The sequence below is a fragment of the Hoplias malabaricus genome, chromosome 4 (assembly GCF_029633855.1).
Source record: "Hoplias malabaricus isolate fHopMal1 chromosome 4, fHopMal1.hap1, whole genome shotgun sequence".
Taxonomy (NCBI): domain Eukaryota; kingdom Metazoa; phylum Chordata; class Actinopteri; order Characiformes; family Erythrinidae; genus Hoplias; species Hoplias malabaricus.
In genome coordinates, this window is record NC_089803.1 from 28,113,421 (window position 1) to 28,136,644 (window position 23,224).

Below are 23,224 nucleotides of genomic sequence, written 5' to 3' on the forward strand. Positions count from 1 at the left end.
TTACATTTAGGTTTTGTAGCTGTCATAAGAAAATGATAATTAGACAATTCAGCTATTTTAAGGTGCACCCATTGCTGACAAAGGCTTTCAGCTGTCTGCAGGCAGACTATATAATATCCAGAGAAAAGCACTGCAGCCAGAGGTCATAGGTTCTTCATGCTCAGTGCCAAGTGGGGGGCTAGAGAGGTATAGAGCCTTACAGGTTTATGCTGTGGAGATGTAGAACTGTGTATCTTCAATATCTTTCAGGTCAGCTGAACTGGCCTGTGATCCTGAAAATCATCCAACATTAGAAGCTGACCTCACTAATACTCTCATGGCTGAACACAATTAAATGACCACAGCAATGTCCAACATCTAATGTTCCACGAACATAAGACCTAGCCATCCCTGAAAACAGAAGCTGGTACTTAAAGGGGAAATACTCTCTATGGATACCCTTAATTTTATTAGAGTGCCCTACAGTACAAAAGCAGATGTTGGTAGGGGATATTGTCCATATAGGTGTGACTGTTTGAGTATGTAAAGCCCTGTGATGGACTGGTACCCTGTCATTGAGTATGTTATTTTCTTGTCCCTCATGATTCCAGGTAGGCTTTGACCCCACTGTGACCCTGACCAGGATGAAGCAGTTACAGAAGCTGAATTTCTATAGAAATTTTAGATAACTGGCCATATAGTGAGGAATTCCAATGAATCTGGTTTCTGCAAAGAGAAATTAAGAGACTTATCAGTACCTTTGTGTGTTTGAATATGTGTTTGCGCTGGGTTAAATCAGAAATGTGCATCTGTTTACTCAGCTGCTAATGAGGATGTTGGTTGTGTTTTAGTGGAACTGAGAGGGGATCAGGTCTTTGATATCGGTCTTTCATATCTTGACAGCTTGAGGATTATTTGTTTAATTGTATTATCTCATAAAGGCTCCTCTCAAACAGCTTGAAGCTCAGAGCACATTTGGAAAATGTGAAGCTTCAAGGGATCTTAATTTTGCAAAGATCATGGAATACTAATGTAAGCAGAAAAAAAAGTTTGTTCAACAGCCATCCATTTGGCTCCTGTCCCTGTTCTCTATAATCATCAATACTTATACCATAAGCTGATCTGTGTCTAGTTATGGCTTTGAATATATTAATAGTATTAATACCCTCACACACCTTGGCTGTAGTTTCAGCCTCTACTTTTCTGAGAAGACTTTAAAGGAGAACATTGTTGTGAGGGTTTAATTGGATTCAGCCATATAACACACAATGAGTGTGTTGGTCCTCGGTTTGAAGGTATTTCACTGGCTGTTATTACATTGCTGTGAGGATTTAACTGAACTCAAGCAGGTCAGGTAATGATGTTTAACAATCAGGTTTGGTTCACAAACACCACTCCAAGTCAACACAAATGTACTAAATTCCTGGGTTTTGAAGACAAGCTCTAAGACATTCCGGAGAAGCTTTAACATTCTTTTCTCTTTTAACATGTCACTTCAGACAGATTCTAACCAAGGGTATATGATTTGTATCCCTTATATTGTTCATCAAATGCATAAGATTGTAAAAGCAGCCTTGCAGCAATAAATGTAAGGGCCATCACAGTGGAGGGATGTAGTCAGGCCAAGCCCAGGTCAGCAAGGGCACAAGTTACAGTTGTCTTGGTAATGTACACTTAGCTACATGCTTGGACTCACTCAAACCACTGGGATACAATTTGTCTGCTTTTAGTTCCTTGCTCCTTATTCACAAAGGATCTTGGAGTGGAAATGCTGATTAAGCACTAGAGCTGTATTATGATGGAGGATTCACACATTAGTGATCCAATTTTGGCTTCAGCTGAGAGATAAGAAGTTCAGGAGGCACCTAGTATCTCACAAAAAAAAAAGTGAATTATGTGTTACCCTAGACCTGCTCAGCTGACCAGCTGAGAAACTGTCAGTCATAACAACTCACAAAGTTGAGTGATATAAAAAACGAAAAAGATTTCAAAATTTGTTGTAACAAGCATGTTTCAAATGTATTTTAAGTGACGTTATACTTGAATATGTTTAATATGTACTTTTCCAAGGATTTTTGGACTATTTCAATTGACCCATTAATAATACAATATACACACACTGTAATGTTATTACTATTACGATTATTACTAATACTTAAGGAATTTAGGAATTTGGAGTTTTCCACTAATCCCACATGTAGTCAAACATTGCTAACAAACAATAGAGATTATCAGTCACACAAACCTTTCTGTGAATACATCCTCTATATCTTTATCAATCCATCTCATCCAGCTCTTCATTCTGATCCCAAAGTTATACTGGTGTCATGTTTGGCCCAGTATGACATACTCTGCATTAGAAAAATAAACAAAATGCATAAAAAATAACTGCCTGCTGTGTTCAGCATGTAGCTCATCACAGCAGGCAGCCTTTTTAACAGGTGTCATTAGGGATTTTGATTTCCCTTCAGAATCTGACTCATGAAGGCATGAGGACTTTTGATTATGTTCACAGTTATTGCTGTTTCTATTCATGAATATGTAAGTAAGAAATACATTTTGAGTTTGAATACAAAAGATTAGTAGCTATTTTTGCACAGAAAAATGAACAGCATTTGTACTGATCATATTGCTTCATTTTGTGCCAAATTTTGCGTTTTCAAAAGAGGGGTTGACTGTGAGGAGTAGGGTGTATTCTCCCTGTTCCTGCGTGAGTTTGGTAGGGGGATGATCTACTCACAATTGTCCATGTGAATTTGTGAGGGAACGTTTGAGTGTGTGTCACCCTGTGAAGGACTGGTATTCCCTCATGGGTTTTTTCCTGCCTTGTGCCCAGTTATTCCGGGTAATCTTCTGACCCACCACATCCTTGAACTGGATAAGTGGTTACAGACAATGAATAAATGATTGAACAGAAGTGAGGGAATCAGAAATAGGCACAACATGACTAAAATGGCTGTCTGCAGGGTTTCAGTTATGTTCAGTCTTAAAGTTCACATCATCTATGGGTAGTCACTGTCACACAGCTGAAGGGTCCTTTCCTCCAGGTGCTCTGGTTTCATCCTGCGGCCCAAAAAACACACATTGGAAGGTGGATTGGTGACTCAAAAGTGTCCATATATTTGTGAATTTGTAAGTGTATTCTACCATGTGAAGGACTCGAAATACCTCATCCTCTGTCTTAAACCACACTAACAAAATCTATAACCTTGATTAAGTTTTGGATCCAGTTTGAGTGCACTAAAATAAGCTCTTCTTCTTCTTTTTTTATAATTTAATGATGTGAGTGGCTATTAATTTCTAGTCTTTGCTAAGATAAGTAAACTCCAGTGGTAATGAAGCATAATTTGAACATCAAACATGTCTTGGTTAATTGGCTACAAATAAAAGTGGTTTTGTCAAAGGATACTCTTAATCCAATGACCCCCATCACCAGGAGCAGAGGGAAGATCTATCTATACATTTCAACCCTTGTTTCTCTGTGCCACACACACAACCTACATATTTTGTATGATAATTTAATCTTATACACTGGTATAATTTGGATTTTCCTTATAAGCATATTGTAGCCTCAAGGCTTTATTAGCTCAACAGCTCTATGAATGTGTATGTAAATTTTAAAATAATCTCCAGTAAGTGTGCCCAAGAGATCTTATATATAGAGAGAACATGTCTCTGAATGTGTGACCAAGGCTGAAGCTGAGGAATACCCTTACCCTATAGTTCAAGGAAAATACTGAATTTGATATAATTGTATTTCTCTTTCCATTGTAATACCAATCCTGTTCCCTCTGGAAGTTTGTAATCTGGGTCAAGGGTACAGGTAGGACTGTTGTGTAACTAACATAGAAATATTCCTGCCAGCATGCTTAATTTTAGCTATTGCACAAAGTTTTAAAGAGTGGTTTTAATTTGGGGAAATTGCTCATACTGATTTGCTTTTGCAGCAAACTACACAGACCAAACAGTCTGTGGATGATGCCTTTGAAGTTGTCAGTGCAGAGCGCAGATAATGAAATGCATGTACTGTATTCTGGTTGAAAGTTGTTGGTTTTTAAACCCATCCTATTGTCTCTCATCTCTGTGTGCCCCATAGTGTTAATTGGCTAATTTTCTCCATTCACAATGCTCTGTTTGTTTTCATGGACAAACTGTCCAAAGCGTTGAATTCAGGTAAACAAGTTGAGTATATAAACAAATTCTCAGCACACATTTTGTGGGACTTAAGGGAGTGACGAAGAAACTGCATACAGTTTACAAGTTCTGTCCAACGTGGCTTTACGTTAGAAATGTGTCTTATTGGCATTCAGGATGACATCTGGCCTCTTTATGAGGGGAAGGTCTTCAAGGGTAGGTGTTTGTCAGATGCAGTTTGGAGTAACTGCAGTTGAGTTAGTGGCTGTTCCTTAGTTCTTAGCAACACCGTGTTTTTGGCTTTGGCTTCCAGCTGCACTCCAGGCAGAAATTAAGTAGTAGAGCATGATGGCCCCGAACATGCCAATAAAAGGACATCCTAGCTTATTTTTGGATGCCTGTTTGTGTGTTCATACACGCGTGTCTGCACTTTTTGTTTGTGCTGTCCTGTTCACCAAGGAGAGGTTTAATTGAGGGCACATCAAACACAAACTTACATGAGGACCTGGACTGTCCATCCCCTCTATCTCACTGCCCACTCTTTTGACGTTAACCACTCCAGATCTGGCCATAATGGTATTCATGGTTGCTGTGGGTTCTCTTTTTTTTGCACAATATTATTAAGACCATTTTTATTCATGATATCTCTCCAAATTGTCCTTGGGAGAGAGAGAAGATTATAGCAGACTACTGACCCATGACTGGTGAATAAACATGGAAAAACAATCAGAGTCCCATTTAAAATACGCAAACCACATCGACTCACAGACCCCCAGGGGCCTCACGGCAAGTAATGGACTCGTTAAAAATGAATTGAAATAAAAATAAATGACATTGTCCTCTAACATTTTATTCAGCTTTATTACTGACTTCCCGTCTCTGCCATAAAGGCCCTCCACCATAAAGGCCCTATTTTAAACAACAGGCTATATATATATATATATATATATATATATATACATTTTAGTCTGCCATTTTATATGCCCAACGCACTTTGATATACAAAAGACTAGGGCTGTAAAAGCATGTGGCTTTGGTAGACATGCATCTAAAATTTCAGACAGTGTCATCATAATATTAATTGGATTTGGAGGTAAATTGTAGGCATAAATTTAAATGCACATGCCCACACACAGACACACAGTACTGCAGTCAAAAGCTTGACACACCTAGTCATGAAATTTATGACTTGTTTATTTTTCATTTTTAATTTTTTTTAAACAACAATAAATCAAATCTTTTAGAATGGTGTAGCGAATGTAAAAGATGCATTATACAAATATACATCTAGAACTGTACTAATGACACATTTTTTCAAAGTATCCTTCATTGCTTTGATGCAGCTCTAACTTTCTTTGGCTCAACAACAAGGTCATTAATGTTTTATCACATGTGAGAATTGTTATATTGTAACTACACATTATGAGCACTAAAAGATTTATAGCTTTCAAAATGAGTGAAGAGGCTGTGCGTGGCAATGTGGAAGCAAACAAATAGAACACAAACTTCAGTTGTTCATGCCACGGAAATGTGATTCGGGTGGGAAGGTGTGGAGAGATTATTGTCTAACCAGTTGTTTCTCTTTTATCTCATGTCTCTTTTGTACTATTCTTTCTGATCTTAACTGTGTTCTTAGTTATCACAGAACATGTGTTCTTAGTTATCTACAAATAAATCTATACAGGTCAGACAACCAAAATCCATTGTTTATTTTAAGGCGTCATCACTGTGACGGATTAGCTGATCTCTTGAATGTGGACAATATCAAAGATTTAGTTGGGATTGTAGATCTTTGAATATCAGTTGCTGTTTCTGGTAATCAGCTGCAGCTATGAAAGCTAATGCAGAATATTATGACCTTGTCATCCATCCAGATAAGAGGGGGACAGACACAGAGAGGAAGTGATGGAAAGAGAGAAGGAGGGATCAAAGCTGACAGTGTTTTTTTTGCCAAGAGCTGCTTCGATTCCATGGCAGTTCAAACTGATTAGGGCCTTTAATAAAGGTCACAACCTCCAAATGATTGAAAGCTGAATTTCTTTCAGTACTGCTGCCGACTAAGCTTTTAATACTTCTGGTGGAATGCAAAATATATTTGCTCTTATTTTCATTCAAGTGGAAACATTTCATAGAAATACGTGGCCTTCTGTATGGTCTCTTAATGTCAAACTGACCCAAAACCCCCAGAACTCTAATGATGCTGACTGTTTCAGAATGTTGAAAATAGTGAACCTGTGTGAATGTGAGAATATGAGTATCATATAGCATTGTGAATGAAAAGGGACTTTCTAAAGCAGTGTGGATAAATGGGGAGAGAGAGCATCCTAGAAGAGTGTGAACAAAGGAGATCATATAAAGAACAGAGTGAAAAGAGCAAAACTTTCTAGAGCAGTATGCATGAGGAGAATGTTCTAGAGAAAACATTTTAGAACAGTGTGGGTGAATAGAACATTACTGAGCAGTGTGTATGGAGCCTACTTTCTACAAGAGTGAGAATGTGGGAGAACACTAGAACACTGGTATTCAACTGTATACATGTCTGTATCTCTGTTATTCATAAATATGCTTTATAAATAGAATGAAATGCTTTGGAAAAGTCATCTATGATGCTCAAGATACCGTGCCCAAAGCCCTGTGTTACCTGTTTAGGAATATAGTGTACATTCTATTCACTCTTTTATATAATGTTATCCCCAGTTTATATGATTGCTGTAATTTAGATACTGATATTCTGGGGTAGTTCTTAACCACAAACACTTTTAGGTTATCCCACAGGCATGGGAACTCCTGGTAGAGCCTAGTAGAACCTAAGACAAAGGGTACACATTAAAGTAGGCGGGTTTTTCAGTGTATGCCTGTGTTTCTGATGGACTTCCTCTAGATGTAGGCCATATAAAAGTATACAAAATTCACTTTCTTGAGTACAGAACAATCCATGTGCACCAAACAGAATTCTACACCAACAATGATTGTTATAGGTAGCAAAGGGACACCAATATATCCATGTTTGAATCTTGTTCCATTACAACTATGTTGAAAGTATACCGCAGTGCTATCCCCATCAGATCCTCTATTTATCTGCTAGCTGACTCATTTGAACGCTTATACAACTTAAGGTGTAATTGCTGAAAAAGATGGATTGCCCCAGAAGTTTGTTGATGTGAGAATAAATCATTGAAGAGGACATCATTAGCTGTGTATGCAGCTGGCTGGTAGCTGTCAGCACTTCTTTTGTCTTTGACAGAAAAACCTATAAGTCTACTGACGACCTTTTGGTGGCCTAACAAAGAGAGCAGAAAATGGGAATTGGCTCTGTCGCCCTCACTTTTCCTCTCCACCCATAGCCACGTTAAACCGTACAAATGCAGAAGATATCCCAAGCTCAGTCAAGAGCAAAGCAGTTGATGAAAGCTGACAGAGCTGTGTTTGAAACTATTTATGTCACTTGGGCCCAAAAGTACGTTTTATTTGTGCACTTAAAGCTTGGAAAAAATTATACCTTCTAGGTCCAGTAATTGAATCTGTGAATTTAGTTAGCACAGGAATGTGATTTAAAGGACACAATGAACGTTTGACATTAACCCCTTACCGCGGAGATAGACAAACTGCTGTTTTGCCTTTGAATCTACTCTTCTTCCCCCATGAGATGATATTTCAGTGCTATTTTTTGCATCTATTTTTGCATGTTACTAAGATTTAAATATTTAAATCACAAAATCCTCACCTCAGGTCTGTAAGGAGTTTGTTGTGTTCTTCCTTTGCCTATATGGTACTTTCCTCCAGGTACTCTGGTTTCCTCCCATACCACATGTCAAAATCCTGTGTAGGTAAGTGGATTGGCTGTGTGTGTCTGGGTGAGTTTGTGATTGATACAGATGAAAGTTTTATTAATGAAAAGAATTTTTTCCTAAATATGTAAACATGCTGTCTTGGAAAATATAGCAGTTCATCCTACAAAAGAGGCAGAATTGCTGTTTTTACACAATGGTGGAAAATATTCATAGTATAAAATATAGAAATAAATGATGATTTCTACAGTATCGTTTCAACATGCTGAGACATTCTGCTGCAATGGAAGTGCATCCATTATAACTAATATACTGGCTTATTCCACAAAGTCAAAATCTTTGAATGCCTATGATATAATATGTCAGTTATATTCATTTTATGTTTTTGAAAACCCAGAAATTATAGCCACACTCAAGGGATATGGGTTTGGTTTGCCAGAATATATTGGTTCTTTGCTTTGTAATAACATGTATCGTGACAGTGTAGCCTTACCACTCAAAGTTGACTGGGAGATAGTCAGTATTTGTCTGGGCATGAAATCAGTGATGAGAAATCATTAACATAATCTGTTTTGCATAAACACAATGGTGCATTCATTTAAACCAGCACCTGCTACCTGCACAGTATTTGGGTGTGATATTGTATTTAGCTGTGGTATTATTATCACTTCTCTCTCTCTCTCTCTCTCTCTCTCTCTCTCTCTCTCTCTCTCTGTGTGTGTGTGTGTGTGTGTGTGTGTGTCTGTGCGTATTCAAGGTGCATTTCACCATTTTCCCCTTCTCTATAATCCCCAGCAGCACTGTGAGGAAAGCGACAGCTTGGGGGTCTGATAAAATTGACCTTGATGTTAATGAGCTTCTCTCAGATGGAGTATGTTCTCTCTCCTTCTTTCTCTTTTGTACACACACACACACACACACACATGTATACCTACCCACTCACATTTACATGCCTTAATTGACACTGCTGCCCTGTTAATGCAGTGTCACTTACCTCTGTCAATTTGAGGAGACTTTCAGCCTACACTTGTCATCTCCATTAGGCCAAGCAAGTGTAGTTAAAGCCCTGACATTTTTTACAGATATATTCCCCATTTACCCTGTCATCATCTTCATCTATCACATACATTACTCTCATACATCTGTCCAACAGACTGGGTCTAAAATCCAGTATATTACTGCTTACCATACCTTGTGCCATCTGTCAATTATGGATCAAATATGTGCAAATACTATAATGTTACCTCACACAGCTTATTACAGAGGCATACTTATGAATTACAATCCATGACATATGTAATGACTATAAAAAGTATTAAATAATAATAATAATAATAATAATAATAATAATAATAATAATAATAATAATACTCTTCCAAGCTCAATATTGCATTCATACCTGAGTAATTAACTATGACTAAAGGTTAATGAGTATTGGCATTTTTAACCCTTTAGCCCTCATAAATTTGTTGAATTATAGGTTAAATGCTTATTTGTTAAATATTTAAGCATGATTTGAGAAAAGACAGGAGATATAAAAAAAAATAGTTCATGGATAATTGGTGAGTTAATGTATTCACAACTACAGTTTTGTGATATATTATTAAAGATATGGAGAGGGGATCTCTCAGGGCATTCTAAACAAGCAGAATGTAAAGCTAAAATATTTGTGTGTAGGTTTTAGTTCATATTTATTCCATAAGACATCAAATGTTCATTCATTCATTCTCTGTAAGCGCTTATCCAGTTCAGGGTCGCAATGGGTCCAGAGCCTACCTGGAATCAGGCAGGAATACACCCTGGAGGGGGTGCTAGTCCTTCAAAGGGCAACACAGACACACACGGGCAACAGGAAACCCACGCGGACAACACACCAACTCCTCACAGACAATCACCCGGAGCGGGAATCAAACCCACAACCTCCAGGTCCCTGGAGCTGTGTGACTGTGACACTACCTGCTGTGCCACCGTGCCGCCTGACATCAGATATGTTGTTTTTAAATTTTACATTTATTGCATTAGAACTTTTATTTCACTGTGGAGTTTCGGTTGGAAACCGATAACCAATTAAAGTCTGTCCAGTCATGGTTTTCACACACTTATAATTACAGATGCAAACAAATGAACTCTCTTAATGGTAGGATGTCAGGAGCTGAACTGAAGGCCTTGCATATGAGATTAACTAACAGTGGAATGAACCATTTGGCAACATCCCACATTTTGAAAGGGTGTACTTCATTAGATGAAATGCAAGCTATAGAAGCTCATTTGCATCACACCTGCTGCTGATGACCCAATGCAGTGTGCATGCTTTAGTCATGAATTAGTATTCTATTCATCTAATTGCTAAATGACAATCTGTCATTTATAATTCTGTCCTTCGAGTCAGATTTATTTTGCATAAAGACCTGCAACTGGGCCAAATTCAGCCTCCCCTGAATGTACTGGTAGCACTGAGGCTAGCTCCAGTTAAAGCAAACACAGGACACAGCAGAGCAGCCTAGCGACAATAATTCACATTTTATAGACAGAAGAAGTCAAGTGTGTAAAGTTCAGCAGAAACATCACTGGAAATGAACTGGGTCCATGACATTTCAATCCGAAAGCTTCTCCTCCATGTAAAAATAGTACTGCTGTTGACATGTAAGTCAGTCTATGGGAACGAGTGCATTCTTATAGAGTTTCACTACACAGCCTCAGCCGTGCATTGTTCCAGAGGAGACACATCAACGTCGTTCAGACGAAGGATGAAGGGATGGATATATGGAAGGACTTACAAACAAAAAGCCACCAGACTTCTAATTAGTGAATACAGCTACTTTAAGGTGCAGCCATTTTTTCCCACACATTTTCATGCACATCCCCAAAGCAAAGCACTGCCAATGAAATGGGATGCCTGAAGCTACACAAGAGCTTCAGAATACTATTATCATTACCAAGTGCCAGATTGGTATAAATAATTTTCCTATGTATATATTTAAACAAGATTGTTTCAAAAGAGAAAAATGACAAAAATTAATCAAAATAATTTTGCACAACAGCAATGGTTTTTGCATTATGTGGTTCCTTCAAGTTTTTTAAATCTCTCTCTCCCTCTGTGTTTCACATGGCCAGTCTCAGCAGATGACTCTGTAGATGTCAGGCAACTTGCCCACTTTTTTGGCCCATGCCTTGAACATCAATCACTGGCTCTCACAGGGGGCTGTGTGCCTGCTCTTTCCATCATTCCACTATCTCCCTAATGCCCGCACCACTCAGCAGCAGGACATTTTAATGCACTCTCAAAGTCAGACATTTCAAATCTGGAGAAGAAGGGAGTGCAGAGGGAGAAAAGGAAAGACAGAAAGAGAGAGAAAGAGAGGAAGGGGACACGAAAGGAGAGATTATGCATAAAAATGCCATATCTCCACTTACAGTGCGAATACATGCAATCTCTGTGGATGGCGATGACATTTTGACGCGGAATCTGCTTAGTGCAGTGTCTCTCTGTACGTGAATGTAAAATACACAGAGGGCTAAAAACTGAAATACCAAAGGGGTGAGAGATGGACTTTGATATAAGGCTCATTCCCCGGCATCTCACATCAAATTTTCCCAGAGAAAACACCCGTCTCATTCGAGTACCTCTCACCATGACACGAGTACACAGTGAGATAAAGATCTTAAAGTGACAGTCTTCTGCAGAGTGACAGGAACAAGGGAACAGACATGGATGTCCAATAGAATGAGATCTCCTCTATGACTCATGAAGCATATTCCCCTAAAGCAGGGGCTTTAGGAAAACACACGCACACAAACACACGCACATTTTGGCAATGGACATAAATAACATAGAAAAGTCACAGTTACATATTGAAGACCAGGACATTTTTACCCTTACAAAAGGTGGGTGGCTGAAGGGTCACTTTCAGAAAAAAGCTTCAAAACCAGTCACTCACACGCTAGCATATTTTTTGCTGAACATTTTACACCGAACACGACACTTCTGTGAAAGAAGCTGTAGATGAAGAACTAAAAGCTCATTAACAGAAGTTAAACAAGCTCTGCATGTGTCAATAAAACAGTCAGGGTTAAGTGTTCAAGACATTTGCTGTACAATTACAGACTATTACTGTACAATCAAATACATTAGGCTGGATCAATATCTCTCAGAATGTCCAGCTGTGTTTACTGCACTCTGCTTTCTTTAAAGAAAACATTTGATTACGGAGGTACTTCTGTTGTTAATGGACAGTGTAAGTGTTTTGTGCACATTCAGTATTAAGAAACATTGTTTTAATATCCTGTGATATCTCCAGCAACACAGAATTGACTTGATTCAAATGTATGCATCAGTTTCACATGAATAAAATATATAACATCAACACAATTACTGCCAAAAGTAAAAAAAAATGAACACACACACTCATGTGGAGGTTATATATTTTATTCATGTGGACATGATTTACACATTTGAATCAGGTCTGTTCAGGGATATACTTTTTTTTTTTTCCAGTGTGTGTTATATAAAGATTTTTAGTATGCTTGTCCTCCCTCAGCCAAGTTGGCAACAAGAAGTGATACAGGTGGTGGGAGCAGATTGAAACACTTGAAAAAAATAACTACAGAAAAACCACGTCTACACCGTTCTGCATTTCTTTGCATATCAAGACCTATAGCATATCAGTCAGAGGAAAATTCAAAATTCAAGACCCATTCACTCAGTAAGTTATTCAGAAAGTTGTGGCTGCAAACAGAAAATGATTGCGCACTAAAAAAAAAAAGGTTTTTCCCATTAAAGAGAATTCCGAATTCACACACAGCAGTTAATATATGTCCAGAAGTTTGTAGATACACTTTTAACGAGTGATCCAAGCACATCGTATTATGTAATGTGGAGCAGTCTAATGGTTAGAGAAGTCCACTGGTTTGATTCCCATGACCTAGGGAAGGAACATTTTACGGCTGAAGTGACTTTCAGCAATGCACCTAAGCTCCAAACTGCTCCCTGTGTACCGAGGATGGCTGCCCACTGCTCTAGGTGTGTATGTGTTTACTACCCCTAATCACAAGTGTGTGAGTGTGTTCGCTGCCATGGATAGGTTAAATGTAGAGGTCACATTTTGCTGTACAGATGTGCAATGGTTATTAACTATGTCACTTTCACTTTTATAATCTCCAAATATTGGAATAATTAAAATTCTCCAAAGCAGCAGCATATGAGCTCAAGGTCAACATGCTCAAAGCTGATGTTGGCTAGAGAATTAAATAGATCCCCCAACACTTGGTTGTGAGGCAGTAAATCTGTTTTGAAAAGTAGTTGTCTGGGAAAAATTACCCCTTAATAGTTGTCATTTCATAAGAGATATCTGAAGCAAGTTTGGAGGTGTCTACAAACATTTGGCTATATAGTATAACATCTAGAGTTTAATGTTCTCATCTACAGAATAAGCTTTCCTAAAAGACAGTAGACTGTAACCTTAGCAAAGAGGGACCTAACTGCCTATTGCCCTTTTGTCCGTATAAGACCTTAGGCAAGCAGCTGTCTACAAACTTTTGAACTTATAGTGTATCACTTCACACTCTCAATCTGATGGGAATACATTTTCTTCTGTTCAGTGGTAGCAAATGACAGGAGTTGATCAATATCAATATCAGCATCCCTTTTGAAAAGAGCATCATTCATTGACAGGCTCTGCACCTACAACAGGACTTGGCAGCTCCAATGATTTCAGTAAATGTTTTTTACCAGCTGCTGCTCCACAGTCTCTCAGGGTGATTACCACTCACGTGTCATTTTTATGTGAAAACGGCATGATGAAGAGCAGTAGGTCAATAGCCTCCCAGGATCTAAGCAGAGCTCAGTGATCTGGATGCCTCTCTTTCCCCTCCTCTACATCCCTAATATCCACTTTAGAGGACCTCGGAATCGATCTGCTCAAGAAAAAGCAACAGAGGTTTAATTCATTGGCCATGTGACAAATCTTTCTTTTTGCATAAACATGTTGATTGATGCAAAGGAGTCCACTGTAGAGTTTAGGGCATTACAGCTGGACAACAGATAATGTCATCATTATCAGGCAAGGAATTTGTCATCAGATTTTGAAATATACCGTCAAGCCATAATTGAATATTTTAAGAATATTCTCATTCTTACAACCATTTTAACAGACTCCCCCCTCTCTTTTTTCAGTAGAATCTGATCTTATTTCTTACTATTTCTTTCTCTCAGTGCCACCACAAGTCATCTCCATATCTGCTCATTAGCAGGCCTAGTGTTGGGCGTTTTTTTTTTTTTTTTTTTTGTGGAGCAGTGTGCTATTAAACAATCATCATGTCATGCCATATATCCTTTAGGTTGCAAGTAGCAAAAAATAATAAATTGCATTTAAATCTGCATAATTAACATATAGTGGCTGCAGTGTTTTTAGAAGTGTGCCGTGTGTTGTGGAGACATAAATTCACAGACATATTTTGTAGATGAACAGACCTTTGGTGATTTACTGGGAGATTACTGGGAGGCAGTCCAGATAACTCACTTTTGAGTGTGTGGTGTTTTTGCAAAAAATAATGAGGATCCAGATGCAAAACAGATCTACTGTAAATGTATTGCCCTGTATATTCCTTAAAAGAGCAATGAAACATTTTTACCACCAAAAGCAGCAAGCAATATTTAGCAAAGCGACCAGTTATAATTCATATGTATATATATGCAGCTCATATGACATATAGGAAATAGGCAGTCTGGTCTCAAGATCAAGTTCATACAATGTACAGTACACAATGAAACAAAACAAGTTCCACCAGAACTAAGGTGATACAAAACCAACTCCCATAAGGCTGCATAATAAAATCCACCTTAAGCTTAACCCTAAACCTAATTTCAACCATAAGCTCCAAAAGATCAAAAGGGGCAGCATTATCTTTTCTCAACAAATACAAAATAACATTCTCCCGCAACAGTTTACAGCACTCTTCGTTTATTCTTGAATGTTTTCTTAACTTTATTATGGGAGCAGAAAATAATGCAATATGTAAATCTTATTTTTAAAAATTATCCTATTTGTTTCCTCAAAACAAATTATTTGATATTAACATAAAAACCAAGAAGCAGTGTCTGTGTTTTCTGTTTTTATTATTAATATTAATTCTTAATATTTTAAAGTAATTACATAATTGAATAGAAAGAATGTTTACTGTAAAATGTTACCAGATTGTATTTATAAACTTACTACTCCAAAGCAATTCCTTTCTCCTGTTACTATTTTGTTATAGTTATGCTGGTGCATGTTGATCACATTCTTTGTATCTTTGTAAGTCATTAGCACCTTAGACACAAATATGGCTTTCAGCACTTCTGATTTTGTGACTGTTAGAAGCAAGTGGCATTTGTTAGAATACCCTGCAACTTGGATATGTGTGCAATTTTATTTATAAAGTTGTGCCGTGGTGTGAAGTGATTGAAACACTGTCCTGTAGATCCTCTTGGTTTGTGGGGCCTGTCCAACATCTAATCCATCCTGCCACATGAAACACCAGCAGAATGTAAAGCAGCATACCGTTAGCCTGCTGAGTGTATTTGAGAGAGACAGAGATAGAGAGAGAGAGAGAGAGAGAGAGAGAGAGAGAGAGAGAGAGAGAGAGAGAGAGAGAGCATTAGACCCATTGCTTCCAATGGTGGAAAGAAAATAGCAATTCCTGCAGACTCACTCCACTTTTCTTCATTTGGCTCTGATTAGCTCTGATAATGTATCGGTGCCATTATGGCACTAATAAAAAGGAGGAGGGTGGCAGAGAGAACAGGGGTAATGGGGCCCCGACTCACTGTCTAAATAAACTCCACACTGACAAGCTCTCAAGAGGCCTCGTTCATACAAAGCGTCACCTAGTCAGTTTCGCCTTGGTCCTGCTAAATGCAACAGTCTTTCAGCAAAGTCTTAGTGAGCCAGCTAGCTCATAAAAGCTTTACCTGCTTCTTTACAAAGCACAGGAAAGAAGGGACAGTCTCCTTTATACAATCATACACCCTTCCTGATGGGGACAGTGTCTCTGGTACTTATATGTACTTTCATTTAATGGGCCCTTCATTTTCCAAGGCTTTGAAATGTCCTTTACTGTTCTTGAATGCTGAACGTGTTCATGCTGGTCTAAAGCATAAGTAGTCAAACACGCTCTCACTAAATTAATCACTCACTCAGTCATGTTTAAGAACTGCTCAGCAAGGAAATTCTCTTTAGTGTGTTGCATCAAAGACACTTCGTTTAATGGTCTTAAAGTTTTTTCAATTATTCATATTATTAAGCACATTTTTTCAAGTTTAACTGTTCAAGACATGTGAAGTGGTGCTGTCTGAAGCCCAGCTGCACAAATACTGTTGCTATCTGTTTATTGTTCAAATATGGCTCATTAATCTATAAATCGGTCCCATTACAAAGTCTATTTTTACTGCAATGTTGTGAATTAGTTTGACAGTGTTTATTAATTATTAGCATATTGTTGATTTGGGTGGTAACACTGGGTCTGCTTCTTAACATATGCAACTATTGGAAGGTAAATAGAAATATGTCATATGTCAAGGTAAAAAATCTAGTATGAGTATTAGCATTAATGTCATGCTAATAATGTTCCTCTGTAAATTAGTGATTTATAGTAATATATTATATCTATATTGTCCATGTGCCAATGATAATTTATTACACACCCAAACATAGTAGCCTGCTAACAATGAGAAAATAATCTAATTAATTGTTCTGATTTATAGGACGTAAAACCATATTCAGAACCCAATACATGTATAAGTACATTTGCAGCTGAGAAAGAGGGTATTTATTGTTATACATTCCATGTTTGCTGATTGGTAAATTAGATATTTAAATATATTTTAAATATTACCCATGTTACTCATATTAACTTTCACTGCTGATGTGATCTTTTCCCTTTTGGTCTTTTTAGTAAAAGCAAACAAGATAACTGAACTACACAAATAATCACAATGCACAATTTTAAACATTAGACAGCTCTAATATTTTTTATTCTTACTTACTTTGATTTAAACCCAATCTTAGCTGGTCAATGCCCTTTTTTCCCTTTTGCTTATAAACCACTAAACAAAGGGCACAGTAATACACCACTCATTTCTACTTTATTGTGAAGCTCACCTCGCTTCTGTTAATCTTTGAAAGCACTGGGGCCACAATTGCAGCTCCAAATGAGGGTCATGGAGAGGTTGGAGAACTGCTGACAGGTTTATAAATGACTCCCCCATTTGATGTATGTTCACTGAACTCTGGGCCAGTTTTGTTTGGGTGTTGTTCTCCCATTGTTGTTTTTGGCAGTGTTATATGGCTGTTGCATTTTTTTTATGAATAGCCTTGTTGTTCGCTGACACCAAAATGGCTTCAAAAGGTTAGTTCAGAGTGTTTACTACCATTTTGGGGTGTGTAGGGGGGTTATACTTATGGGCTGGAAATTGAGTAATTCTCATGCCGTGCAATGTAACAAAAAATTGTTACAAAATGTCACCACACACCATGAGATGAGGCGAAAAATTGAACATTTCATGAAGAGGTCATTGTTTCCACCCAAGTGAACATGAAAGCCGGGGAGTGAGAGAGAGAGTGTGTGTGTGTGTGAGAGAGAGTGTGTGTGTGTGTGTGAGAGAGAGAGAGAGAGAGAGAGAGAGAGAGAGAGAGAGAGAGAGAGAGAGAGAGAGAGAGAGCCTGCTAATTCCCAGCTTAATTAAAGCAGGCGAAGGCAAGGGCCTTGTTGCTGCCTGAACTCTGAAGTGTTTTGATGACAACACCAATTACACCTTCCTTCCCAGCATCACATGAATGCTGCTTTGATTGGAGGCTAAGCCCTTACGACGGCGCCAAGCCTTTCTGATGGGCTGCCATTTTCTGGAGCGCTGTGCATTTTTCCCTTTGATTCACATCAGAGAGGGGGAGAGAGCTCAGAATGACTGAGCCAATCTGTTCCTTCATCATGAGAGACAGTCATAGAGCTGTGTCCGTGTGTACTCTTTGTCCGCGTACTCTTTGCTCCACCATTCCTTTTAGTCACAATCCCACTTTCCCTCCCTTTTTTTCAGGGCCCTGCCCAATCCATGGCTATATGTGGCTGCTTTTCGCTGTTACCATGCCTCAGCGTGCCTCTGACAACTGCAAGATGTAAAGTTCACAGCTGAGTGCTTTGCATTTGTAACACATTGGGCTTGGACCTGTTTGATGAAGCAAGGGAACTAAAATTCCACCAATGTGCTGGAAAGTGTGCCATTGCCGAGGCTCAAGGTGGAACAGCGTTCCCTACAAGTGCTATAATGGGCTCACAGAGTACTTCAGAGCCCCCAAAACAGACTACTGCATGTGGAGTGACATCAGTGCTTGTGCTGGGTTATAAATAACCTTAGCTCATTTAGCAGACCTCCGGAACTGTCCAAGAGCTATAATTCAACACAGGACTCACATCACTCATCATGACAGCTTCAAGACCACAATATATATTTTTCAAATGTTTGCAAAGAATGTTTTTTTTCTGTTTTGATTTTTCTTTTCATTTGGTGCGGTAAAAACTTGTACTCTTCCAGGAAGCTTTATTCTGTTAGCATTTTATTGATGACCAGAGAACATTAGTGAGGCCAGATACCAATTGCAATTGATTAGTTCTGGTTTACACACACTTCTCCAACGCATCCCACAAGTATTGAATGATTATCTACCACTTCAGAAAATGAAAGTCTACTGCTCTACAGCCTATCCTTGAGAGGAGGGGGGGGGGGTGGTATCATATGAGTTCTGAAGTATCATATGAGTTCATTTACACTTGGCAGATAAGAAAAGCCCACACAATTACAGTTAGAGCCTGGGATCACCAGCTGAAAATCCAGTTGATTCTTTCTGTGTGTACTCACAGTTTTGATTGTGCCTTGTATTAAGCAGAAACCTGGAGTGTCATCAATTGATTTTTATCTAGAAGAAAATCTTTCCCCCCCTACTTTACCTTTTGACCAAGGAATATGAAATCCTAAGGGATTTCAACCTAATGATTTTTATTGATTTTCTTCCTGGAGAAAGAGTAGAAAACACTGAATGTGTTTTGACACAACTCTTAAGGTTGCCATGCATCAAGGGTGTCAGACTTCACTCCTTTATAGCAAAGTAACACACCCTCTTCATCTCATCATCTAATTACCACGCTTTTCATCTGCTGAACTGTGTGTTAAAGCAGAGTAAACAGTGAACCCTGCAGAGTCCAGCAGGCCTTGACTTTTATAGTCTATTATACAGAGAAGTGAAAGGACGTTTAGACTTTATTTAGAGTGGAGATGGTCAGTGCTTTCACTGCTTTCATAAATCAGGTCCTTGATGGTTTTAATCAGGACAAAAGTGTACACTGTGCCTTGGTGTATTTTTTATTCCAAAGCTGGAGGTAGTCACCTCTCCTTCATGATGTTGTTTCCTTAAAATAAATATATAGCTTCTATTTCATTGCTGCCAAAGCAAGGCATCTAAAAATATAAGGTATAAGACAAAGAATGATCTTAACTCTAATATGCATTAATGCAGGGGTTAATACAGGGGTTGGGCAATGAAACTGAAACTCTGAAACACCTGGTTTTAGACCACAATAATTTATTAGTATGATGGAGGGCCTCCTTTTGCGGCCAATACAGCGTCAATTCTTCTTGGGAATGACAATGACATACAATTTTAATCCATTCTTCTTGCAGGATAGTGGCCAGGTCACTACGTAATGCTGGTGGAGGAAAACGTTTCCTGACTCGCTCCTCCAAAACACCCCAAAGTGGCTCAGTAATATTTAGATCTGGTGAGTGTGCAGGCCATGGGAGATGTTCAACTTCACTTTCATGTTCATCAAACCAATCTTTCACCAGTTTTGCTGTGTGTATTGGTGCATTGTCATCCTGATACACGGCACCGCTTTCAGGATACAATGTTTGAACCATTGGATGCACATTGTCCTCCAGAATGGTTCGGTAGTCCTTAGCAGTGACGTGCCCATCTAGCACAAGTATTGGACCAAGGGAATGCCATGATATGGCAGCCCAAACCATCACTGATCCACCCCCATGCTTCACTCTGGGCAAGCAACAGTCTGGGTGGTATGCTTCTTTGGGGCTTCTCCACACCGTAACTCTCCGGACGTGGGGAAAACAGTAAAGGACTCATCAGAGAACAATACATGTTTCACATTGTCCACAGCCCAAGATCTGTGCTCCTTGCACCATTGAAACCGACGTTTGGCATTGGCATGAGTGACCAAAGGTTTGGCTATAGCAGCCCGGTTGTGTATATTGACCCTGTGGAGTTCTCGACGGACAGTTCTGGTGGAAACAGGAGAATTGAGGTGCAGATTTAATTCTGCCGTGATTTGGGCAGCCGTGGTTTTGTTTTTTGGATACAATCCGGGTTAGAACCTGAACATCCCTTTCAGACAGCTTCCTCTTGCGTCCACAGTTAATCCTGTTGGATGTGTTTCGTCCTTCTTGGTGGTATGCTGACATTACCCTGGATGTTGTGGCTTCTGATACATCACAAAGACTTGCTGTCTTGGTCACAGATGCGCCAGCAAGTCCTCTTTTGAACTCTGGTATGTCACCCATAATGTTGTGTGAATTGCAATATTTTGAGCAAAACTGTGCTCTTACCCTCTGGTAACTGAACCTTCACACTCTGCTCTTACTGGTGCAATGTGCAATTAATGAAGATTGGCCACCAGGCTGGTCCAATTTAGCCAAGAAACCTCCCACACTAAAAGGACAGGTGTTTCAGTTTCATTGTCCAACCCATGTAATTGTTAAGGCTAACAGAAATGCCCCCTTGTAAGACCACTACATGGATTCTTGAAATCAGTTCAACATCAAGACTAGATGTGCTTCCAAGTGGCACAGCACTGTTAGCAAGGATGTGCTTCCAAGTGGCACAAAGGTAAGTGTAGACCTTACCTTTGGAAAATTGCTGGTTTGATCCCTGCAGATGCCTCCTCAGCCATCCAGCACATGCAGGAAATACTCCTTAACATTAGCAGCACTTTTCACACATGCGCTGACTCAGATCTTACCCAGAGTTTTTACTAGGGGCTAGTGGGTCCACGTAAAATCCAGTACAAAATGTTTTGGTTTTTCACATTCATACGTATAGCTCATCCAGGTAAACTCCTGAACATTTCTGGGCTTATATGCATATATGGCAACTGGCATTGATCTATTCCAGTGGGTAGGATAGCCCATCCCCTTCACAACAAGCATGTTCTTGTCTTACACTCCCAGTTTGATAGCACGGTTTTATTGGGGGTTAGCTAATGAGTGGAATATGCATTGACTAAATTCTGGAAAATACTGGAAATAAATCAAATAAGAAAAAGGACTGTGTGTGGACAAAAAATGATCAGTTTTTAACTAAAAATAGAAATACATTTATTAGTTATTCATTTTGCACTCATTATAGGGTTTGAGTTAAGGTTAGAGAAGGGATGGGATTCAAAATTTGCCCATTAAATCCATTGGCAAGAAAAAAACTTTTGGGACTCTGAAGCAAGAGAACATTTCCAAACAACATTCATAACTGAAGTTCCCCTTGAGCATGACATCTAAGCCCCTAATGCTCCTCACATACCAAGTTGGCTACCCTTCCAGGTATGTGTGTTCACTGCCATAGGTGGGTTAAATGTGGAATCCAAATTTCACTGTATTGCAGAGGACATATTTGTGCTCTCACAAAGAAAGAAAATATAACTAAAAAACCCTTTGCACTTGACTGGTCTAAAGTAAAAGTTCTTCCCCCATGAGACAAGACCAAGTGAAAATAAATAATGTCAAGAACAGGACAGGACCAAAACCATTAATTTGTGGTCTGTAGACCAAGACCAAACTTGAGTAATAATAAAGCAACTTCTTCTGTGTTTACTTTCTTGTCTCAAGCAGTGAATGGAACGGTAAGATGTCAAAAATTTGTTTCACTTGAAAGCACACATTAGATCACTTCAGTGCCTCAAAGGCCTTTTTCCAGTGAGTGAGGAGCGCACAATATAAACAATTCAATTCTATAACAATAATAATTACATTAAGTCTTTGTGAGTTCATGAGTAAATCTACCTTTGTGTTGGCGACGTTGTGTATTTAATTAATTCTTCAATTCCCTCACCAGTTGTAGCAGATTGTTTGGGGTTCCTCTTTTTAATTAGCTACCCCTCGAGCGTCGAGACACCGTGTTTCAATTAGTCACTTAATGAAATTCAATAATCATAAAACAATTACCACTTTGTTGCGGCTTTTCACTGAAACCAATTACGGCCATGGTAACAAGTGAGGAACAGCCGCTTCATCATGGACGGCATGCTGGTAGTGTGGAGAGACCTTGTGGGGGAAGGGGAAGGGGAGGGTTTTCCTATCCTTACGTCAGCAGGGTTAGCACCTAACACTAGCTGCTTGAGAATGAGCTGTGGGGGGAGGCCTTGCACTTCACTGGGCCCTTGAGATGTGCAATTACAGGTGATTGCTAGCCTGTGAAATGGTGATAACTAAATGTGTGTGAGTGTTCCTGCACCTTCCCTGGGGGATAAAGACGACTTTGCTTCCTTTTTGTTCAAAGGCTGACTCAAGCCGGTGCGCTGAGCTGGAATCTTAACACCTACATAAAAATGAATGTCACATTTCTTTCTTGTATAAACAGTCCATTTTCACCTCAAATGTTCCATACATTCCTACATTAATTGTACATTCTGGCACCTGAGGCACTTTGTGTACACTTAAGTGTTTTTAATAGGAATCTCAAGCTCCTTTAAGAGGCTCTAAACCTGAGAGAGCAGAGAGCATTTCAAGGCTTTTTTATTAATAGGAACTTAACCTGTTATTTAGCTGATTTCTCATTTTGGACGCCGACGAGTAAAAAAAAAAAAACTCCTCGTTATATCCGTCAGTATATCTCAAGTACTACAAGTCCAAGGTCGACAGTCAAGGGGCAAAATTAAAGCTTGAAGTCACGGCTTTTCATTCCCAGACAGCGAGCATATATTGGTCCACTGGCATTAAAGGGCTGGCACACCACTCACTGTAAACCAATGCTGGTCTGCCATCGGACCACTCAGATTACTGTCCTGTACAGGATATAACTAATTTTTTAATCTCCTCAAACAGATTTTAAATTCACAGAGACTTCTATTCTGGAAAACAAACTAGTACAAATATTACCAACAACCAGATGTAATAATGAGTATAAGCCTGATATGAAATGATTATGCTAAAAATATTGACACTGTTCTGGATTAAATTTATTTACTAATCTTATTTATAAATGATAACAAAAGAACCCAATGAATGAAAAAAT